This window comes from Tiliqua scincoides, chromosome 4, assembly GCF_035046505.1.
Source record: "Tiliqua scincoides isolate rTilSci1 chromosome 4, rTilSci1.hap2, whole genome shotgun sequence".
Lineage (NCBI taxonomy): Eukaryota > Metazoa > Chordata > Lepidosauria > Squamata > Scincidae > Tiliqua > Tiliqua scincoides.
In genome coordinates, this window is record NC_089824.1 from 23834921 (window position 1) to 23859367 (window position 24447).

Below are 24447 nucleotides of genomic sequence, written 5' to 3' on the forward strand. Positions count from 1 at the left end.
GAAAACAATAAACAAGTTGCTAAACAGTTTAAATATATCCTGAAAAAGTCAGAGAAAATAAATGGGTCTTCAGAACATGATAAAATGTAAATAGGGAAGAAGAACCAGCTTTCCCAGGTAAGACTTTTCCACAAGGAGAAAGCCACACACATCTTGCACATCTCTTCCAATCTTACATAAGGTAACTGCAGGATATGCAGGAGGGTCCCATAAAAGATGACCCCATGGTGCAGGAAGATTCAAATAAGGCAGCTCTTCAGGCACCCTGGTCCCTCAACTGTTAAAGGTCATAGGACCTAATCCTATTCAATTTTTTAGTGCCACTGCAGCCATGCCAATGGAGTGTGTGCTGCATCCTTTGGTGGGGAGGAAATCACAGAGGCCTCCACAAGGTAAGGTAACATTTGTTCCCTTACGTTGGGTCTGCACTGCGGCTGCACTGGTACTGAAAAGTTGGATAGGATTGGGCCCATAATCAGCAACATGAATTGCACCTGGACATATATATATTCAATGAAAACAGGCGTATAGTATGATCACAGTTATCTCCCTTCCCCCCTTAACAACTTCATGGCTGCATTCTGTATAAGTTGTAAGTTCTGGATGGTCTTCAGGGGCCGCCTCACTTACAGCATATTGCAATCATCAAGAAAAGAGGTAACTAAAGCCCCAATCCTATACTTTTCCTCCTCTACCAATACACCTGTGCTGCTGCACCTGTGCTGTGCTGCACTGCATCCTGCAAGGGGACAGTCCTGGAGATCTCCTCAGTGTAAGGGAATATTAGTTCCTCAACTAGGGGTAAGTTTCTGGTGCTGGAACAGGTCTACAGTGATTTTGCTGGTGCAAGTTCAAGTGGACCCAGTACAGCGGATCAAGGCCCTAAAGAGAGATAGGGTATTGGATACTGCCCCATTCCAGGCCTCATTCTGCCTCCTGTTCTAACCTGTCTACTCCCTACTCCTCCCCCTCCCTGCCCCATTCCGACCATCTCCCGTGCTGATTTATTTATGCCGAAGGATACCACAGAATCGCTGGTGGGCCACTGCTAATGGTGGTGGCCATGTGCTCCCAATGTAGGGTTAAGGTTGCAACAAAGTGTCTTAAACTGTCAGAACATTAGTTCCAGCATCATAAGGCCCATATACGAAACTTGGACATTCAGGTATAAGTAAGGGTCCAGGAGAACTCCCAAGCTGTGAATCTCATCTTTTAAGGGGAATGCTACCCCCTCCAGAAACCCCTTCCAGACTAGTAGGTCTCTTGGGATTTAATTTCAGCTTTTGTCCACATCAAGCCCCTCACTGATTCAATAACACTGGTTGAAGATATCCACAACATCTCCAGCTGTGGGTGGTACCAAACTCCTCCCTTTCCAGCAGCTTCATTGAGGTGTTGACAAATATGGACAAAATGCAACCCTGAAGGACACCACAAGCCAATGGAATTGAGCAGAAGTCTACTAACACCACCATTTGGTATCTACTCTCCAGGAAGGACTGAAGCCACTGCAAAGCATGGCTCCCAATACCCAGACCAGAAAGGAGGAGGAGGACAGGGACACTCTGGGCAGTTGTGTCTGCTGCCCGATGTCCCAGAAGTCTACACAACAGGACATCTGGGCAGAAGTGACTGCTGAGAGCATCCCTGTCCTCCGAATGTGGAAGACTTTGCACGGTGCCCAGGCGGAACCAAAAGGTCTGTTCACTGCGCAGACAGATCTTACCAAACCCCAGATCCAGCCCCCAGGCTGTGGTTCAAGCTACCTTGGTCTAGATAATCAGATTTATTTATTTTATTTATTTTTCACATTTTTATACCGCCCTTCCTCCAAAGAGCTCAAGGCGGTATACACAGCTGTTCTCCTCCTTTTGCCCTCACAACAACCTTGTGAGGTAGGTGAGGCTGAGAGAAAGTGATTGGCCCAAGATCATCCAGGAAGCTTCATGGCTGAGGGGGGATTCGAACTTGGATCTTCCCGGTCTAAGTACATCTCCCAAACCACTACACCACCCTGGCTCTCATCCTCATTCCAGCCTCCATCTCCATTTTTCCAGGAGTCTCTGGAGTTAGGCCACGAGCAGTATCAACTTGTCCAAAAATGGAAGGTGGGACACTGGGTTGAAGTGGGTTTCAGAGAGGGGTCCTGAAGCACGAGGCACACTGCCACAATTTTGAAAAAAAGAAATGACAGTACCGTCTTCCATTAAAAATGAATTCATCACCCTCCCTGCACAGTCAGACACTTCTCATCCCCAGCAGATTTTATTAGCCAGGAAGAGCAAGGGTCAAGCATACAGATAGTCAGTCTGACAATTCCAAGGTTCTCCTCTATGTTGTTATTGGCAGTGTACACACAGGGGAAAATAATCATGTGAAGGGTCCACTGTAGTGGCCCATGATGTAACTATATATTACAGCAGTGAAAGAAAAACTGAAACAAAGGTGAAGGTGTACAAAAGTTTAGTAAGTGCTCAAAATTTTTAAAAAGGGGGTTCAAATTGGGCCTGATTGAATTAGCTCTCTCACAATGCACACATAATCTATATAAAGGGAGTGACCCTTTAAATTTTAGAAAAGAGGGTTCAAAACTGGCCCTAATTGAATTAGCGCTCTCTCTCACACATGCACACACACACACATAATCTGAGCAAACAATTCTCCCTGGAAAAAAAAAAAAGACAGAAATGAGGCCTATGAAGCAAGTCCTTAAGATGCGCATGAAGGGAGTAGGGCAAGGGAGCTAAATTGCCTTTCTTAGAAGGAAGGAAGGAAGGAAGGAAGGAAGGGGAAAGTAACAGCCCACAAGTTTAGCTTACCACCCTGTGCTGATACAGCAACTTCAGTAGCATTTGGGGAGATAGGAGAGAAGTATACAAAGGAAAGAGAGTTGCAGGGTGTTATTGCTCCTGTGGATCTCAGATGGAGGCTGGAATGAGGATGACTTGATGCAGTACCAGCAGGTTAAAATTTTACATTTGGCAGCAAAGCAACATGCAACAAATAGATCAGGAAATGAACAACAGGAGGCTCTGAAGCCAAAGGCTTTAATATGTTTTTGGCCCATAGAATTCTATGAGAATCTTAGGTTGAGTAGCTCAATCACCCCACCTCAATTGCTGGTTGAGGACCCCTGCTGGGTTTTGCATTTGCTTTCTACCAAATTAGAGATGTGATAATGCTGAAGGGTCATTCAATTGTTTCCAGATTAGTGCTCAATCATGGTGCTGTGATGTTGGTTTGAGGTGTGAAAGCTTTCTTTGTTTTGCAAAAGTTGTTTCTCCCAAGCTCAGGAGTACAGGGAGGTGGCTACAGTCACAGGATGACAAATACATTGTTCCAGCAGGATTCAGAACTGAAAAGCTTCTTCTGAATTCTGGAAGCATGAAAATTCCATCTATATCTAAGGAGCAAACAGGTCTCCATCCATATTTGAACCATTAGATTTCATGAATTAAGCAGGGGTAGTTACATGGTTCAAATACAAGTGTGGCCCTCCTAGCACTTGGATTCATGGCATCCTGCCATCAGTTCTGTAAAATAGCCATCTTTGGTATGGCCCTTTGCTCTCCAGACAGGCACCTAGTACCAAGTACATGTGTTTAGTTGTGTGTCTCCTGCATGCCCTCAATTAAAGGAAATACACAGAAATAAAACCTTGCTCATGCAAAAATACCCTTGGTCAGAAGAAGCTACAAGAATTCAACAACACAGGGCAGATGCTGAAATTGCCAATGTGGCATCCAAGTTGAGTTAGAAGCAAGGAAAGTTAACAGCAAAGTACTTTGTAAATTGTTCATAGTGGGCTACGGAGACCTCTTTTTGTCTCACTACCAAGGGGCAGATGTAGAACAACTCACATAACGCTAAAAAAGTTCTGCTGGATGGCTCCCTCTGATGGCAGCAGGAAAAAAGATGGGATTTGACCCATTGTCAGTCAGACTCCGCACGTGTCTACCACCACCATCACTCAAGCCATCTTAATAGTTGTTTCATTGCCAGCAGCACCTCAGTATATCAGGGAGCCAGTTGGCTCTGCACATCAGAAAAAGGCATTTGGGAGAGATCACATCAAGAGCCCTGGCCATTTTCCCATTCCAGAGGTCAACCAGATCTTTGACAAGACCGTCAAACATAGTTGCAGGAATATCCCTGGGAGCTTTCCAGCTCCATAAATTCTTAGACCTGGACCATCCAAATAGGTCCTCCAAACCTGAAGTAGCTAGGAGCACCAATTAGCCTAAATCTGACCAAGTAGCAATCTGACCAAGTAGCAATCTGACCATGTGAAAGGGATAATCTGAATCTTCATTACCCATAGCACCCTCGAAGCCCAATCCTGTGCTGGGTGGCACAGCTTCATGCCACCAAGCACTGTCGCAAACAGGCTGTAAGGCATGTTTGCAAGCCTCTCTGCCAGGCTCCTGCCTGTGCTAGACCAGCGCCAGCCGGTGCTGGGCTAGCACAGGGTGGTCACGCAGCCTCCGCGGCTTGGTGGCCTCCTGGACCGCAAGCCGCAGCACGGTAAGCAGGGGCGGGGAGAAGGTGTTCCGGGGAGGGCAGAGGCCGGCAGGGGGTGGAGAGAGGGTGGGGGAAGAAGTGACATGGGGAGGGGGATGGACTGGAGGCGTGCCAGGGGAGGGAGGGAGGTGGGTCCACAGAGCTCCACTCCGCAGGATCCAAGGCACTCATGGAGGGCTCCGCACCCTACACAAGCACCTTTACCTAAAGTGAGTAAATTGAGTAGCCCCACTGCAGGGCTGCTTACCTTACCCGGGGGAAGGGAACGAAAGTCCCCTTCTCCCGATACACCTCCCACGGTAGCCCAGGGCGTGCAGGATCTGGCGGCAGCCATTCTCGGTGCCACCGAGCCTGGGCGCTCCAGGCAGCTAAGGATTGGGCTGCTCGCCAGTCCAATAGTAAATCTAGGTTCAAAATATGACCCACCCTGTGCACTGGAGCTCATATTACCAGTGACAGGCCCATTATTGTCATGGCAGACATGAACTCTTGAGCTACACTGGGGATGGCAGCTCCAGAACAGGCATTACATTTTATCATGTGCTGTTTATAGCCTATGCTTTTTATATTTTAGCTGCTGTTTTTATGCTACTGCAGGTTGTTCCGGGACTCTCTGCTGATACCATAAAATGTTTAAATAAAAGAAGTTAAAAAAATAAGAAGTACGTCCTTTTTCAATTGTGGTTTGAAAACAGCTTTTCTTACTATTGTGAGAGGCAGTCAGCAATTACAAATGCAAAGGACCCCCTGCCTTTGCCTGGCTCAGCTGAAGAATGAAATGATCGCTTACATGACTGTCTCTCTACAACAGTAAGAAAAGCAGTTTTTTAAATTGTGGTTTTAAAGGGATGCATTTTTTCACCTTCTTCAGGGATCAGCACATTCCTTCTCATTTGTAGTAGCCATTCGTGTTGAGTCAAATTCATGTATAAAAAATTCATGTATAAAAAGGTTGGACCTGTATGCTTTTATCTATTTATCTATTATGTTGCCTCGAGTGCCAGGTTTTGTTATGTAGGGGAAGGCGATATATATATATCTCAGCAGATACAGTAGAATCCCAATCCTGATTCTAACTTCAGAATCAGACTCTCACACCCAGAAAGCTGCTAGACTGGGCATCTGGTCAGGAAGATGGTCTATCAATAGACTTTTTTTGATAGACTGTCTCTCCATCCCTTTATCAGGTAGGCAAGGTTGGTACAATATCTCAAACCTTGATGGGCAAAAGCTGGGGGGGAAAGCAATTCCTCCTGCCTCATCCAGCCAAGTCTCAGTAATACAAGCCAGATTAGTCTGCTCAGCTAGGATTAACTCCTGAATGGGGAAGATGTCAGAAACATTGAAGGGAGACTACAGCATGGCACCCCTAGAATTATCATGAGATTGAATTCTATTCCTATGGGCCTGAGTCAATGGTTTTCTCTTTCACCTGGATGTTTAATTAACATTAATTAATATAGCAAAGCTATGATAACTGTGTTACCACCAATTAACCAATTACCACCAATTAACAGCCCATATTTTGTATACACAAGCTTTGTACAGAAATACAAGGACAAGCTACACCACTCAAGTGTACACCACTCATTCTGATCAAATGGTGGGTGGGATGGGATAATGCCTGCCAGCCCTGTCTTAAACCTCCACACACTGAGTTTAATATGCTAGTTGTGATAATTTTATGCCAAGTCAAATTGTCCATAGTCATATTTTATGTTCCTAAAGTAACAGAATGACTTTCAATCTGGAAAAGAAAAAAAGTGCTAGTAGCCAGTGGCCTAGCTAATGATCATGGAGTTCAAAATGATGCCCGAAAGTGATGTCACAACCGGAAGTGATGTCACGCCCAGGCTTTTAAAAAGTGAAAATTGAGGGAAAACCAGCCTCCACACTCCCCAGAAGCTCGCCACCTACTTGCTCTGCCACCACCCCCCATTCAGTAGCATAATGCATCTACCTGAAATCTGGGGTCAAAGAAGATTTTGTAGTCCCCCCCCCCCCACAACAAAATAAAATGTAATTAAGTAAATTAAAAGTGTGCCCCTTATTGGTTGGAGCAGCCATTTTCAACTACTGTGGCACTGTGCCTATCCCTGCTAATTGGGTAAGAGGCACTTTTTCAAGTGGGTGCTCCTATTTTTAGCAGGGGGAGAGTAACTGGCCCACCTCACCCCAGCACTGTCTGTTCTAGTGGCTGTCTGCTGGTATTCATTTGCATCTTTTTAGATTGTGAGCCCTTTTGGGACAGGGAGCCACAGGAATTTGGGGGGAAATCATTTATTAGTAGGGGAGATGTGAGCCTCTCCCCCACCCAATGACAGCATGGTGTGCCTTGTCAATTGTCAAAAACCTGATGGTGTGCCTTGACCATTTTAGTGTCGTCAGTGTGCCCTGAGATGGAAAAGCTTGAAAATCACTGGGTTAGAGACACTGTGCTGGGCTGAAGAGGGACAGTTATTCTCCCCCTACTAAATATAAGATGAACACCTCTGGAAAAAAGTGCCTCTTTACCCAATTAGCAGTGTAACTGTATTATGATACATGGAAATGAGAGCGGACTCATTAACACCTTATTCATTCCATGCTGTATCATAACAACATCTCATTGGCTCTCAGAATGATCAGTCTCATAGGTCAGTTTTAAGTTTAAAAAATCCACTTTCTGTTCCATAAGGCAGTTGTGTTTTCATTTTCTGGTTAATTGGCTATAATGTTTGATAGAATAAAGATATTCCAATGAGGTTTGTTTCATTGCATTCTGCATTAAATCATCTTTCCAATGATATATAGCAGGCATGTCCAACAGGTAGACCGCGATCTACCGGTAGATCAAGGAGGGGTCAGAGGTAGATCGCCAGCCCCAGTTGGATCCATCTCTCCAGCAGCTTGCCCCGTCGCTAGGAGAGAGCTCGTGCTGGCAGGACATCTGCCGAGGGCTTGCCGCCGCTGCTGATCTTTTGCCTGTCTTTTTTCCCTGCCTGCAGGAATCTTGCCTGCGGGTGTATTGGGGGCACTTGTTGTTTTCGTACCAATAGTTTGTGGGTACCCTAGGAGGCCGCCGCCCGTGCCCCATGACGAGACGCTACAGGCCCAGCTTCATACCTGGTCTCCTGCCTCTCAGAATCACCCATTCCTGCCCCTGCCCCCAAACCCCTTAGAATTGTGTTATATATCGGGCGATATCCATTCACCCGGGCTTTAACTGAATACACTTACCGTATTAAGTTGTGTCCAAATACTTACCGAATACTTACGATATTAGTTGTGTCGTGTTGGTCGCTTTATAGTTCACTTTCATTAAATGTTTTCGGGCAGACACAACAAACTGCCAAGAATTTGGTGATTTTGGCGGGCTTTTCCAATTTTGTTCTAACTTGCCTATGCCTTGCTTTCAAATTGGTTCAAACCACTGTGACTTTTGCTTGCCTCTGCAATTTTATTTTGCCTAGCCTTGGCGTTGATTCTAGACTGCAATTTTATTTCGCCTTGGCTTTGCATTGATTCTACACTGTGTGCAGAATTTACTAGATCGCGTGTGGTGGTATTTCAACTTGTTTGGCAGTATTTTATTTTATCTGGTTTGCTGGACAGGTGTTTGAGTTTTTTTGATGATTGGTGGTATCTGATTATTGGTGCCAATAAGCTGAATTCTTATTTTTACTTTTAGAACTGCATGTGTGGTTTTGGCATCTCCAGTCCTTGCATTGCACATCATCCACAGGTCTTCAGTTCCTGTTGATCTTTAATACTTTGGGACAGTGACACTTTTGGACCAGATTCAGCCAGTGTTTATACTAACTTAGCAGATTTGGCCTTCTTACATCCAGCCACCCCAGTATAACGAAGATGTGTTCCAAAGAAGAGCAAAACCTACCATTTTCATGATGAATGGGAAATGGACTACTTCATCATGGTGAAAGACAAGTGTTGTTGTCTAATTTGTAACGCCCCAGTATCCTTGCCCAAAAAGGGTAATCTGGAATGTCATTATAAGGCTCTGCATAGCAATAAGTTTGATGCTGATTTTCCACCCAAAAGTGAAATTTGTAAACTGAAGCTCAAAGAACTTAAATCGAAATTGGCTACTCAGCAACAGTACATGGTGAAGCCAAGGTCACATTCGGTCAATGCAACCATAGCATCCTTCAAGGTCAGCAATCTGATCGCAAAGAAATGCAAACCTTTCACTGAAAGGGAATTTGTAAAAGATTGTTTTCTTGAAGCAGTTGAAAATCTTTTTGAAAGATTTAAAAATAAGAAAGAGATCACATAGCTGCTATTCAAGATGTACAATTGTCAAGAAACACCGTTGTGTGGCAAATAGAAAAGATGTATGGAGACACAACTGAACAATTGTTGGAGGATGTTTCAAATTGTGTTGCTTTCTCACTCCAACTGGATGAATCTACAGACATAAGACACATAGCCCAGTTACTAGTCTTTATCAGAATGGTTTTTGAAGACTTCAGTGTTAAAGAAGAACTACTTGGAATGATTTCTTTAGAAGGGAGAACTACCGGTCAGGAAACACTCAGTTCTTTCCATTCTTTTGTGACAAAGTGTAATCTTCCATTGCATAGATTTGTTTCCGTCACTACTGATGGAGCAAGAGCAATGACAGGTGAGGTTAACGGTTTCATAGCCCTCTGTAGACAGCATGATGACTTCCCAGATTTCCTTTCTTACCACTGCATCATTCACCAGTAAGTTTTGGCAAGCAAGAGACTTAATACAAATACTGTCATGGACATCACTTTCAAAATTGTAAATTCAGTTCGTGCAAGATCACTTCAAAGACGGCTTTTCAATCTTACTCTTGATGAAGGGGCAGTGAAAATCATTCTGCACATAGATGTAAGGTGGCTAAGTAGGCACAAATTTCTGCAAAGATTTCGTGATTTGCTGAATGAAATAAGAAGATTTTGGAGGGGAGATGACCAAGCAGAGTTGGAAGATGAGGAGTGGTTATGTGATCCGGCATTTCTCGCTGACTTTACAGGAGAACTAAGTGATATGAACCTTAAACTACAAGGTAAAAACAAATGCATTGGTGAGATGATGAGTAGTTTCATCCTACAAGAGCAAATTTGAGCTAATGATGACTGACCTTGCAAACCACACTTTTAATCATTTTCCTAATACACAGGACCATCTGGGACAATATCCAAATTTTGTTTTTCAGAATGAGAAGTATGTGACAGAAACCTGCTCTGTTATCCTCTGGCAGACCTCTGGGTAGGAGGTCTGGTCTAGAGGATAGAGCCTCCGTCTGCCTGAAGATAACATCCACAAGGTCGCCAGTTCGAGGCCACCGGCACCGTGCGACCTTGAAGCAGCTGACAAGCTGAAGCCGAGCTATTTCCATCTGCTCTGAGCCTGGGAGGATGGAGGCCAGAATGTGAAGCCAGATCGGAATGAAACACCTGAATGTAGTGGTTCTTGAAAGAAAGAACCTTCTTTCAATTGTAAAAATCCCTATTTAATAAGGGATTTAAATAAAGCCTGCCTATGTAAACCACCTTGAATAAAGACCAAGAAAGGCGGTATATAAATACCTGTTATTTATTATTATCATCATCATCATCATCATCCTCCAGGAATTCGAAAATAGATTCTGTGACTTCCAAAAAATTGGAACAGTTGTGGAGTACTTGTCATACCCATTCAAAGTAGATGTGGACATTAAAGAAACTGCAGCTGCTATCAGTAAAAACTACTCATTAAACAAGCCATCTCTTGAAAACAAAATATTAACCCTTAAAAATGACATTTTTCTCAAGACCCGTGCTGAGCAAAAAACGTCTTGGAAGCTAGTGCCTAGAGACAAATTTCCCAACTTGAGAAGATGCAGTGAAGCTGTACACTCCTGTTTCGGTTCAACTTATTTGTGTGAATCTGCGTTTTCCCATCGGAAAATGACAAAGAGTACACAACGTTCCAACATGACAGAACATCTCCAGGATTCCCTGAGACTGGCCCTCACGCAATATTCACCCAACTTCAAAAAGCTGGTGGATGAAATGCAGGCTCAGACGTCTCACTAATGAGCGAGAGCGAAATATTAAAGATTGTGCAAGATCAGCCTGGATCAATACTCGACCTAAATTTAACACAAATTACTCAATAAAAGTTAAAGAAAGTTATTAAGACAGTTAAAGTTATTACTCAATAAAACTTTAAGAAAAAATGTACTTTCCATATCCCTTCGCAGTTCTTACTAGATCTTCGTCTCTCTGTTTTGTTTTTGCTTAATTTGCTTAACAGCTGATCACATCCAAGTAAATGACAGAAGGTTCATTAAAGATGGGGGGGGGGAATCCACCAACTTTATTTGGTTAAAATTTAATTTGAAACTAATCTGAAACTTAATTTTCATGGTGGTAGATCACCGGCACTTTTGGCTGGAAAAAGTAGATCACGACCTGTTCGAAGTTGGACATGCCTGATATACAGCATGATGGTATTACTAGTGCATATCAATTTTTTCACAATTTTGGGCACTAGCGTCAAGCTCAGCTTGTTGCCCCCCTAAACCTTGTTGCCCGGTACAACTGCTACCCCCTACACCCCCTTAGCTACACCACCGAATGTAGCATTTTTTTCAATTTTTCCAAAAATTTCCATTAAAAAAAAAAAACCAGAAAAAACTGGTTTTTTTCTGAGCTTTAAAATTTCCGGAAATTTTACATCTCTAGTCTGTTGGTAGAGTTGGAGCACTGCCACCACTTCTGGCATCACTAGGAAAATGACTGACAACTGCCATGTGGCCGCTGACTAGAACTCTGCTCCAGTGTTGGAAAAGCTTCCAGGCAAAAATGGGGCTGTTAGCTTTTTTTAAAATAAGACACACAAACAAGATACCCTTTGTAAAATAAAGCAGCCACAGAAATGGTAACTTATGGCACATACCTTGCCATGAAGGCAGTAAACAATTTCTATACTCTCACATATTGTGCTCAGTAAGATCTTAGCCTCCATGACCACAGATTTCCTTGATCTTTCAGCCCAATCTTCTCCTTCTGCAAACTGGGGATAACACTGAAGTGTTATGTAAAATATGAATTATATATATGCCCTTTAATTCAAATGCCAACTTCCTGAAAACATTATTTCAAACTATATAATGAAATCCTGTGCCAGTGTAACAAAATTAAATCAGCAAAATAACTAGTCAAGTACTATTTGAACAGAGTTGCTCTTCAGTGCTTATAAGTTCTAACACTTTGATGAATCAATTTTAAACAACGTCAGCACATTACAAAGCCCAGTCCTAGAAATACTGGCATATAAATACTGTATGAGAATTTTCTCCTTTCTGTTGCTGATTTGTGTCTTACTTCATAATGTTAAGTTTGCCCCAATGCCGGACAATTCCCAATCTTGGGTCCCTTTTTTTACATCTTTCATCCACCTTGCTCCCCCTCTGGCCATATACAACCTTTCACTAGTAACATTCCATTCTCTCTAATCCAGTGGAAATATAAATGGAAAACAGAAGGTCAGTGTACACACTGGTCTCCAAAGTCTCACAGAGCTGTGAGCTTCACTGTTATCCCCAACTTGCAGAAGAAGAGTATTAGGGTACAGGACCAAACTGTAGGTGCACTGGTACTAAACTGGAAGCAAGTATAATCTGTAGAACTATTTATTATTTAACTTACAATTTGCATGATTTTGGTACATGAGTGGATTTCTAAGGACCTAAAATGCCTTGAATTAAAGTATTTTTTTCTCCTGGAATTATACTGTGCCTAGCACTGTATTCCATTCATTGATTCTAAAGTGGCACACAGGTATTTTTTGATGGTGTACAAAGATTCTTTCTCTGTTCGTACTGAAAAACAATTTTATATAAAGTAAATGCCTCAAACAATAGAAGAGGGCCATACAGAGTTGTGCTGAAAACTGCAGGATGACTGTAAATCATATTACATAACTGACGTCCACATATTCAACAATTTTCATGTAAACAGATTATATAACTCAAGCCCTCAAAGAGAATCATAATCGAAATGTTCACTAAGGCATCAAATGTAAGACTGGAAAACCTTTACATTAAATGACTGTTAACATTGTAATTAATTCTATAAATAGAAAAAAATATAATTTATTTGTGAAATATTTTGAATAAAGCAGAAAAGGACAGTAAAATCAGTTAAATTTTCATCCTCAGATTCATTAATTTTAATTTCCTCTCTAAACTTTTTTCACCATGCTTCTTATAAAAACACTCTCACGTTAATGTAGATTAGCATTTCTCAACATTTGCCCTCCACATACCACTTTGTATGGGAAGTACCACCAAAGTACCCCTGGGTACCCCTGGGGGCTGGGGATAAGAATAGGCCCTCAGTTTGGCTATACTTGTCGTAAGAGGCGACTAAACAGCCACCGGGTAGATGGGACTCGTTAGCCTGGGAAGGCAGTTCATCTGAGAGACGGAAAACTCTGATCCCAAACCTCCACTGCCTTGTGGCTACACCCAGTAATGGAAAAGGCTTCAGGAGTCAACCTTGAGGCAAAATCTGGAGGCGGAGTCCCTGAGGCAGTTCATGGCTGAACACAGACACGTTCTGGCAACTCCTGTGACGCCGCTGGAACCAACCATATTGGCCTCTGCCTTTCTACTGGACCATTTTAGCAACGTGGAGAGGGGGGATTTGCTGCATGGGTAACAGTCTATCCTCCTATATTGACTTTACCCAGGCTTCGCGCACTGGAGAGGACACTCTGTTCCAGAACCACCATTCAGAGCGCGATACCATAGTCTTCCAAGACTGAAGGATGCCAACAACCACCAAAGTAACTGGCGAAGATGTCATCACCAGTTACTTCCAAATTGGGAGGCCAGACACAATTGTGGACCTGGCCCCTGTGCCACCTAGGGGAATAGGAGTGCAAAAGCCCCCCCCCCCGAGACTTACGGTGTTATGGAGCCTCGCACAATGTCACCTGGCCATCTGAGGCCTTCAGAAGGCTGTTAAACAGTACTTCTGGTTTTCTGATGAAAACCAGAAGTACAGTTTAACAGCACTCCAGAGGCCTCAGAAGGCTTTCAGAGAGCCAGGGGATGTTGCGTGGGACCTCCCCAGCCCTTAGAAGGGCTTCAGAGGGTGGGTGGTGACACAGTGGTGCCGCCCCCACAGGCATGGCACCCTGGAACTTTTGTCCCCCACCCCGCCCCCAAATTGCCAGTGGTCAGACACAACGCATCTCCAGTAAGAAGCTCAGGGCAGATGGGAGGGCTTTTATGAGCTCACAAAAAGCACATAATGGAGTTTTGTCTGCTGAACTGAGCCTTTTACTGCTGCTTGTCTCCATGAACCAAGACTTCTACTGCTGCTTATCGCAATGCCATCAGATTCCACCTCAAGTACCTCATCCCACAGGCAAGGGTTGCAATCCACAGTTTGGGAAACATTTACTTCAAATAGGCATATTTTTATTTTTAACCTAAAAAAATGTTTTTAATTACTAAAAGTCGCTTTCTGTCACTAATAATGTGGGAATAATATACCAGCCTAACTCGTAGACTTGTTGTAAGAAATACAGGTCCACACACATTATGGACGGATTCAGAACGCACTGATTCCTTTATTCGCGGGTGCCCCCAACCCGTGGGGGGCGGACCTGGACCCTCTGAAGAAGAAGGGAGCTCTCACCTCACCTCCAGAGAGCCTTCTGAGGCCTGTAGCGACCGCGCATGACTGCCCGCTGCCTCTGAAAGCCTCAGAATGGCCACTTTAGCAAAAAAAAAGGCTATTTCTGGTTTCTGTCAGAAAACTGGAAGTAGTGTTTTTTGGTGGTTTTTTTTTTTTTTTTTTTTTTTTTTTTTTTTTTTTTTTTTTTTGCTGAAACAGGCAGTTGTGCACTGTCTCTGTGGGCCTCAAACGACCTTCCAGACCCAACCAGAGCTCAGCTGCAGTTGGGTTGGGGGGGGCTCAAAAACCGCAGGTTTAAATACCCATGGTTTCCTTATCTGTGGGAGGTTCCTGGGGTTAACACTGGCCCACTGTATATGGTATATGGTAATGCAGATTGCATCATAGTCAAGATCCATATAGTCCAGGGCCAAAATAATTGTGTTGTTTAGCCCTATGTGATTGGATTTTTCAAAAATTTAAATAGCAGCAACAGGGCCCTAAACTGGATTGGAAGCATGGTATGGGAGGAGGCAGCCATAACCCTTTCTCCTACAATAGCACTATGCAGAATCAGGCTCCCCTGCAACTATTTGCCCTGCAAGAGAAATCTGCACTGATACCACTAGCAGCTCAGACAGCAGCAGTCATCAAAGGGACTTGTATGGATCAGAATAATGGCAGGGCATACAATTGAAACATCCCCCTCTCCTTCACATCACAGTTGCAGTCTTGATCAGGATCCTCTACAACTGCTTTTATATTAAATAAAACAAAACAAATAAGCAGAGCCAACCGGCAAGATTAACAATGTAAATCCTTACAAGAAATAAGAATAGAATAAGATGAAAGTTGGTCACAGAGACCAAAATGTTGCAGACAAAAGGGGTACATGTCGGTGACATTTACATAGCAACACAATGTGCAAGTGTTTATATGCTAGGCTGATTTGGGTCCCTTCAGGGAGAAAGGTGGGATAAAAATACTGTAAACAAACAGGCACTTGCCTGGAGAGCAAAGGACCAGAGCAGCACGGTGACTATTTCTAGGACTGATGGCAAGAGGTCACAAATTCTCAGGCCAGGAAGGCTACATATTTGATGTGAAATTTCAACTCAATGCTCCAAATTTGAATGGAGCTTGTTTACTGTTTAAATGAGTCCTCATGCCTCTAAAACAGGAATCTTCAAACCCCGGCCCAGGGGCCAGATGCAGCCCGCGGCAAGCCTCTTGACCCCTGAAAGCCCCTGGCCCACTTTGCCAAACATGACTGGAACTATGCTGTGGTTGCATCTGGAGGGTGTTCTAAGGGCAAGAGAGATTGAATGAATGAGCCCATTCATTCATTTATTCACACATCTAAGTTCCATCTCTATTTATATAAATTTTATATTTAAATTTTTTTCCAGCCCTCAAAACCATGCCACACATTTGATGCGGCCCTCTGCCCAAAAAGTTTGGAGACTCCTGCTCTAAAATTCAGTTGAAGTTTTATAGCTCTAAATTCTGCTGGAATAACATATTTAATGGTTTGTGATCCTAGCCACCTTTCTGAACCCCAAGCTTGGGAAAAGCTGCTTTTGTAAATCAAAGGAAGGTATTTTTTCACTTCTAACAGTCCTCACCAACCTCATGCTAAATCTGATCAACAGCCTCCAACAGCCTTTCAACCATACCCTAAACTGGATGGTGAGACAAAGGCAGAACCATCAGGGTCCTAACTAATAATAGAGGATCTCCTAATTGAGTCACCATACCTAAGAAGTCCACAGAAGTCTATGGGATGAAAAATCTATATAAAACCTCGATTTTCAATTGCCTTGTTTTCTCTTCCCCTCTTTCTCTTCCTAACAGCTCCCCTTAAGGCTTCTTTGTGCATGTATATTAGTAGTAGAATTCCACCTGGAATAGTTTAAGAGCAAGTGTGTTAGTATGGCATGTCCCAGTTCAGACCCCCTCTTTTGGGTCTTGAGCACTTTCAGTAAACTTTGGCGCACTTTAACTCTTGCCTTAGTCATCTTTTCACCACCGAATTACATGGACATACCATTAGCTTTGACACAGGATCCCTGCATTTGATGAATGCGCTCCCCCATGTGTACATGCTTACATGCTTACATGTGTTTTTTTTCTTAACTGATGCCAATAACAAAGAGATTGCCTATGTTTCAGAATATTACAGTTTTACAATCATTGTTTGCACAAATTGTTTTTCCTGCATATTTTTATTCCAGAGGTAGGCAAGGAATCACAAGCCCCTGAAAACTAACTTGGTCAATTCCTTAAACCTCCCAGTGTCCACATATATTAGGGGATCATAGTACTGCTGTTTCCTCTTCCCTTTTGCATCTGCAAATGGACTTCCTCAGAGGCCCTGAGATGATGAGGGCAAGAGGCAGATCTGAAGGGCAGGAGGAGGATATGAAAATAGAGTGACCCGAGGTCATGATGCTTGATAAAAACTGATGAGGTAGTGGCCTTACACAAATCAGGGAGCAGGATACCTGTCCAACTTCATGGAAAGAAGGGGACTGTGCAGCTGAGTGACTGAGCAGGTGTTGCTTTCCTAGCCATTTGGTGCTAAAATAGTTTAGTTGCCAAGTGGATGCAGTGGTACGAAAAGGCATTTTTCTGGTAGCCTTAGTACTTCTACCTAAAAAAGAGATCTGTTCCAAACAGAAGCAAATTGCACAAAAGATGTCTTCCATATATGCAACTCTTTATTTTTCTGTTTCAGGTTAGGAAAAAACCAAAGGTACGACCAGGTCTTAGTCAAAGTGGAATCCAGAGATTACTCTAAGTTAGTGATTCCCAAACTCCTACAGAGGAGTTGGGAACCTTGTAAGTCTTTGTCAGGGCAGGATGGGGGCCACCACTGCAACAGAGATCTTATCTCCTATTATGACTTACTTCCAACTTTCAACTGAGCAATTTGAAGCAGCAGGGAGGTCCGCAGAATGGGCTGTGAGTCCACTGCACCCTGTGGAAGGCCAGAGCTATCCCCCAAGTACTGTAAGAAGCCCCTTGGTTGTGGCGGTGCCACAATCGCTGCAGCGCTGTCAGTGACATCACTGCAGGGCTACTCCTCTTATGGGGGGAATGCCCTGCTTCTGATTCCCTTGGTGGGTCGTGAACCACCAGTTTAGGAACCACTGCTCTAGGAATGCATGTTGTATCCCATAGATCTTGTTTCTTGACAAAAACAATTCCCTATATTTAGTTAAAGTGAAGCACACAGATCTCAGTGATCTGCCCCACAAACATTATTGCCATTCAAAAAAAGATTGAATATTAGAACTCCGTTGTGGCCATCAACTTGAGAGACTTTCCACCAAGCTGCAACAGGACCAATGAAAAGCTCTTATATAACTGTTTCAGGGGATGCTTGAGATCAGGCCCAGACTTCCAGTGTACAATATCCCCTAACCCAGTAGTTCTCATGGGTCCAGGACCCACTAGTGGATCATTACCCAACTTTTGGTGGTTCATGAAACTGACAAGGCAGATTAGGCTACGTGCATCAAGGGTTAAACAAGTAGCTACAGGAGGTGGGGGGACGGCCACCCAGTCACCATTACAGCTACACCCCTTGGCATTCATATATCTAGCCTCGGATGTGTGCCATGGATGGTCTGCAGGTGTGCTGCAGGAGTTTGGGGGAGGACCATTTGTTAGCAGGGCCACTAGGGGATGTGAACCCGTACTGTCAGTGTGGTGTGCGTTGTCAATTGTCAAAAAACTGATGGTGTGCCTTGACAATCTTAGTGCTTTGTCAGTATAGTGTCAAACTTTTCTGAGTGGTGAAGACCAGACATGATTGTGAAGAGCTCCAGAAGGATCTCTCCAAACTGGCAGAACGGGCAGCAAAATGACAGATGCGTTTCAATGTAAGTAAGTGTAAAGTCATGCACATTGGGGCAAAAAATCAAAACTTCACATATAGACTAATGGGTTCTGAGTTGTCTGTGACAGATCAGGAGAGAGATCTTGGGGTGGTGGTAGAAAGGCCGATGAAGATGTCAACCCAATGTGCGGCGGCAGTGAAGAAGGCCAATTCTATGCTTGGGATCATTAGAAAAGGTATTGAGAACAAAACAGCTAATATTATAATGCCGTTGTACAAATCTATGGTAAGGCCACACCTGGAGTATTGTGTCCAGTTCTGGTCGCCACATCTCAAAAAGGACATAGTGGAAATGAAAAAGGTGCAAAAGAGAGCTACTAAGATTATTACGGGGCTGGGGCACCTTCCTTATGAGGAAAGGCTACGGCGTTTGGGTCTCTTCAGCCTAGAAAAGACGCCTGAGGGGGGACATGATTGAGACATACAAAATTATGCAGGGGAAGGATAAAGTGGATAGAGAGATGCTCTTTACACTCTCACATAACACCAGAACCAGGGGACATCCACTAAAATTGAGTGTTGGGCGGGTTAGGACAGACAAAAGAAAATATTTCTTTACTCAGTGTGCGGTCGGTCTGTGGAGCTCCTTGCCGCAGGATGTGGTGATGGCATCTGGTCTGGATGCCATTAAAAGGGGATTGGACAAGTTTCTGGAGGAAAAATCCATTATGGGTTACAAGCCATGGTATGTATGTGCAACCTCCTGATTTTAGAAATGGGCTATGTCAGAATGCCAATGCAAGGGAGGGCACCAGGATGAGGTCGCTTGTTATCTGGTGTGCTCCCTGGGGCATTTGTTGGGCCACTGTGAGATACAGGAAGCTGGACTAGAAGGGCCTATGGCCTGATCCGGTGCAGCTGTTCTTATGTTCTTAGTGTACCATGAGATGAAAAGGGTTTAGTATCACTGCTCTAGGGCCTCTATAAAGTTTCAGAACCACTGCTCTAACCCACTGGTTCCTAAACATTTTCCACTTTACCACTGTTTACATTTAGTGGTAAACATTTACCACTGCTCCTAAACACTGATACCATTTTTTAAAACGACAGTTTATCAGGCCCCAACTAACTTTATGGGACAAAAAAAAGAAGGTTCACACTACCAACCGTTCAAGCCTCTATTTTTATCCTTTTTGTTATGGTGGGCAGAACCTTCTTCTGGAGCATTTGTTGAGTATCTGGAGCATTTGCTGAGCTCCACATTTACTGGTGGCCTTGCATTCCTCTTTGTCTGTCCTCCAAGACAACCAGAGACACATTTGCCTAGTCATGAGTAAGCACACAAGTATGGCTCCGTTTTGCTTTCCATAGGGCTCAATACATTTTCTTTATCAGCTGGCGGGGGGGGCTTCTTTCTCAAGAGTTTTTTGGGTCCTGCATTCATCGGATTGGGATGATTCTGTGGCTTTGCATTCCTCTTGGCTTGCCCTTCGAAGTGGACCAAGGCACACTCACCTCTTCATGAGTAAACACTCATCTGCTGTTTTGTTTTGGTTTCCAGAAGGCTCAATACATTTTCTAGTCAGCTATCAGCTTGTCAGTTTCACGACCCACCATAAATCGGCCTGCAACTTACTGGTGGGTCATGACACATAGTTAGGGAACCGCTTCCCTAACCAATTTATCAAGAACTTTGAGAACAAGGGAGACCCTCATTGCCTTTTGATCTCTTTCCTTCACCAGTTCCTATAAGAGATACATCAGTGAAAGTAAGAAAAAAAAATATTCTTACTGGGTTTTCCTGAACTTTCCTTGAATAATTCTTCAGAGGGCCTGAATGAAATTATGATGATCCAAAGGAAAATAAAGAGGAGTTATGATGAAAGGATCTGTGGAGAAATAACAGTATTCATTCTGGCAAAGATCACATTGTGAACATATGAGAGAGATGGACAGAGGGATCATACTGCTATGTAAGGCAATAAATTAATCTCATGCAAAAGCATGAGGTCAGTTATTTCTATTTGAGATTCATTAGGAACATGGCTCCTCCTTGTTTCTCACCAGTTGGTTGCCAACCTGTGGAGCATGTGCCAAAAGTAGCAGAAGTCTGTAGCAGGTAGGAGGACTTTTGAATACAGAATAATATCAGGCCCATACTCCTGCTTGGCTCTACTGCTGCCTGCTTCCACATCTAGAGAACATTACAAATATTATAAATAATGACTCTGGTTCTGTCCTAATCCACAAAACATCAATTTGTTGTTACTTTTAATAATTTCTTAAACTATAAACAAATGTAATTTAATTATATGTCAAAGAAGAAGATTTTATAGTTGCAAAAAGTTTATGTGTGATCATAGAGTTTTGCTCACAGGTCTTACAGTTGCTAAAATTAGTAGTGTGAAACACAGCTCTTTATCATTCCTCATTTGTGTCTCTCATTACAAGAAAGAAAAGAAACTCTTCTCTCACCCCAAGACTGAAGTAGTCTTGTCCTTTTTTACATTTATAATTCCAAATGAAAATTACAATAGTTATTGCACCAAATTCTACCTCTAAATGAAATTTACCCATGTTTGTTTTTACTTATTTTCTAAATCTTCACAATCACAGTAAAACACAAATTTTGTGAGCACATTGACACTTTTCCACTTAAATTTTAAAAACTATTTTACTGTATTTTGTTTCATAAACTTATTTAAAAGTGGTTTAGCATTGTTATGCAGTTCTTGTAAAGTTCAAAAATGTTAATAAAGACGTAAAGAACAGACACCCAGATTTGTTGAAATCAGATTTTTCAATCTGTTGAAAAAACAACACAGACAAACTGAAGCTATTTGTCCAAAGTCAATGATAAAGGTACAGGTGGTGCCTCGGTATCCATGAGGGATCTGTTCTTGGAATCCTCCCCCCCTCCCATGGATACAAAAGAACCTGGATAACCAAAACCACTATTTTGGCACCTTTAAACCCTCCAAAGGTGACTGGAAGGCTTCCCCGGGCATCAGAATGCTTTAAAGGCATTAAAATGGCACTTCCAGTTTCACAAGGGAAACAGGAAGCCACTTTTTTTGCCCTTAAGGGTCATTCTGAAGCCTGCACAGGTGGCAGTTGGATGCTCATGGCCTCTACAGACTTCGAAAAGCCCTCAGGGCATGACCAGAGCACAGCTCCGGACACCTTCGGAAGGTTCAGGATGGGTGAAGTCTGGCTCAACACGGGTCCAGGGGACTCGCATTGAGTCAGATCCACAGATATAAAACCCGTGGATAAACAGGCTCAACCTGTACACACAAAATGGAGTTATGACCAACACCCCAGTCCTACATACCTATGTTAATGTATTAGATTGCAAGGCTATATCATTGTCATGGCAACACCATGTTTTGTATGGCTACACTAACAAAACAATTACATCCCAATTTTACTAGTAAGGAAAGTTTAAAACTTGTTTGTACCTCCTTATGTTCCAGTATGGCATGAAGTGGGAGAAAGGCTCAAGAGGTACACTGAAGACAGCAAGATGTGGAAAAGCAAAGCTGTAACACTGCACTGGATCCTATACAGTTTCCTACAGCTCAGCTACAGCAGGTTTCTATTGGTATTAGCTGGTCTGGTTCAACACTGCTCTGCACCTGATGTACAACCAACCTCCAGTTTAGCATTGGTGATTAAAGTACAGAAATACCAACACATAGATATGCACAACTAATTACACATTTTTAAAAATTAGCAAATGTATACGGTAAGCCTGATCCTATGCCAGGGCTACACCAGCAGCTGGTGCGCTGCCCCACCAACAGCTGTCGCAAAAGTACCATAAAGCATGTCAGGGAACATGCAGCTGCCAAGGAACATGCAGTGCCGGTGGAGAGGCCAGCGCCAGTCAGCGCTAGGCCTCCACACCAGCAGGATCCAGATGGCAAGTAAGTAACCCCGCTGAATGGGGGAAGGATTTCCAGGTGGGAGAAGGTAGGGATGGGCTGAACTGGGTATAGGGAGGGTGGACTGGTGGGCAGATCAGGCTGGGAGGGGAAAAGGATGGCAGCTGAGGCTGCTGCTGAATCCCATCCCCCCTCCAGAACTGCGAAGCCCAACACAAGCCTCCATGTTTCTGCGTCACCTCAAGCAGTGATGCAGATTTAAGGAGAACCATTGGGGTTTGACATGGAGTAAGGGAACTGATGTTCTCCTACCCCAAGGAGATTCCAGTTGCTTCCCTGGCCCCACAGGATACAGCCGCAGCCATTTAGGTACCGCACTACCACTGGATGCTGAGGAAGCTTAGTATTAGGCTGTAAAGTCCTCTGGACTGATTTTATCAGATGCAAATCCACTCAACTTCCACATTTTTTGTATGCTCTCACTATTATGTGGGAAACCATTCTCTATGATACATTCAGATGTTGAAGATTAAGATCAAAGATGGTCTGTCCAAACTCTTTTGACACTGCTGAGAAGTAAAAACAATACAGACTCTCGTCACATCTCACCAAGAGACAATGATCACAAACTGATGATGTGTATTAGAAACACAAACACACTGCAAGAAATAAGAGACTATGAAAATGGAGAAAGGTAAGTTGATACCATGCTGTACAACAGTCTGAATTCAGAAACAGGGGGTGATGATCCAGAGTATACAAATTTAATCTCTTCCCAAAATTGTCCTTCACTCCTGACCTTCACAGCATAGTTAATACATAAGCTAAACACTGCTGGTAAAAGGAAAAAAAGTGACTAAAAGAGAGACTGCACTTACCAAATTCTGTAAGAACAGAAACATGTCTGAGAATGCACATGAAAGACCACATGTGACCATTTGAAAAGTGGAAATATAGGCCAACTTGTGGGGGAAATATTACAGCCCTGCACTAGAGATTTAAAAAAGAACCACTTCTATATAATTGAGAGAACAACAATCAACTCTTAGTATAGGTCTGATTTTATACTTGTTCAGTGTAATTCTGTGCATGGTTAATTGGAATTTAATTCCATTGTGTTCAATGCAGCTTAATCCCAGGTAAGTGTGCACAGGACTGCAGCCTAAACTGCCTTTTATAACCAGTAAATGCATTTTGCCCTAGACAGCTTTATGGAAGAAATATGACCTGGTAAAATAAGGGTTACAATTCTTAGCATGATTACCCGGGACAAAAGTATTTCTTTTTTCTTACTTTCAAGTAAAGATACTTCGGATTGGTCTATATTCTAAAAGTATGAAAGCTGACAAGCCAAAGGATTTTATTTAAGATCCCACTTTTGGCAAAAGAAGACTATTTGCACCAAAGCATTAGGCTTCTGTTTGGCACCCTATGATGACTGAAGTAGCAAAAATCAAGCTCAATCCCTACATGATTAACAGACGGAGAAGTGGCCACTAAATGTGTCTTGTTAGCAAATCAGCATATCCACTCATTATTTTGGTAGTAGGGTGGAATTATGGGTTTTTTAATGGAGCACAGAAACACCTCTAGTGAGGAATGACACTTCAGCTCAAGCATTTGGTTACACCAAAGTAAAGCAGCAGCACATCAGTCAAACATGAACACTCTGATAAGCTACAATATTGCCATCTCTGCAAAAGGTTTCTGTGTGAGCATACATAGACACACGTTTACAGACATACAGTTATGAACATCTGTTACTTATCAACAACCTTTGAATCAAATACACCATGTGTTTATCCAACAGTAGTCAAATCTTTCTCTTTAATCCATGTACAAGAATTAACAGAAAATTTTCTAAAAAACATTCTTCTCCTGTTCTTCTGCTATTATTGTTTCCATGATTTAACTGCCACCCAAGATCCAAATTTCAAGTAACATGGAAGATTCATGAGTGGATTTCATTTCATTTTTTAAAAAGAACCAATTTGCATGAAGAGTATGAAAACAATTAGGACCAACAGTGCTGAAGGCATGTGTTCAACCCTTCCTGTATTCTGTTTTCCTGGTCAAAGGGCCCAATCCTATGCCTTTCCCCTCAATAACATGCAGCTGCACCAAAACAGGTTGTGCTGCATGCTACGGTGGCGTTGCACAATGCAATGCTTTACCAATGGCACAAATAAAGGGTCGTTTTCAAAGGATCCCTCCTGAGCAGCGTTATTGTGATTGTCCCTTTACAGAATTTGACACCCCGGTGCATATCTTTTTCCGCTGTCCAAAATATACAGCAGGGAGAGATCGATTCTTAAAGAAAAAGATACATAAATTTTTTGGAGTCAGATCACTCCGGGGGGACAGCATCAGGCATAAGTCCCCCACACCAGGTGCTACTGCTCCCACCTCCAACATGCCCCAGCCCTACGCATGTCATGTTACATCCACCCCACTAACTTACTGAGGTCAGGGGGCCTTCTTCTTCCCCTTGTCATGTGAGGTCTCTCAATGGTGTCTCCAGTAGTGGTCTGGAAACACACAACTACGCACA

The 24447-nt window shown here is 43.1% G+C and overlaps 1 protein-coding gene across 28 annotated transcripts in view; it reads right to left on the reverse strand.

Annotated features, from left to right (window-relative positions):
• Positions 1-24447, reverse strand: part of RIMS2 (regulating synaptic membrane exocytosis 2) — a 513992-nt gene that overhangs the window by 297458 nt on the left and 192087 nt on the right. The gene's annotated exons all lie outside the window — the stretch shown is intronic.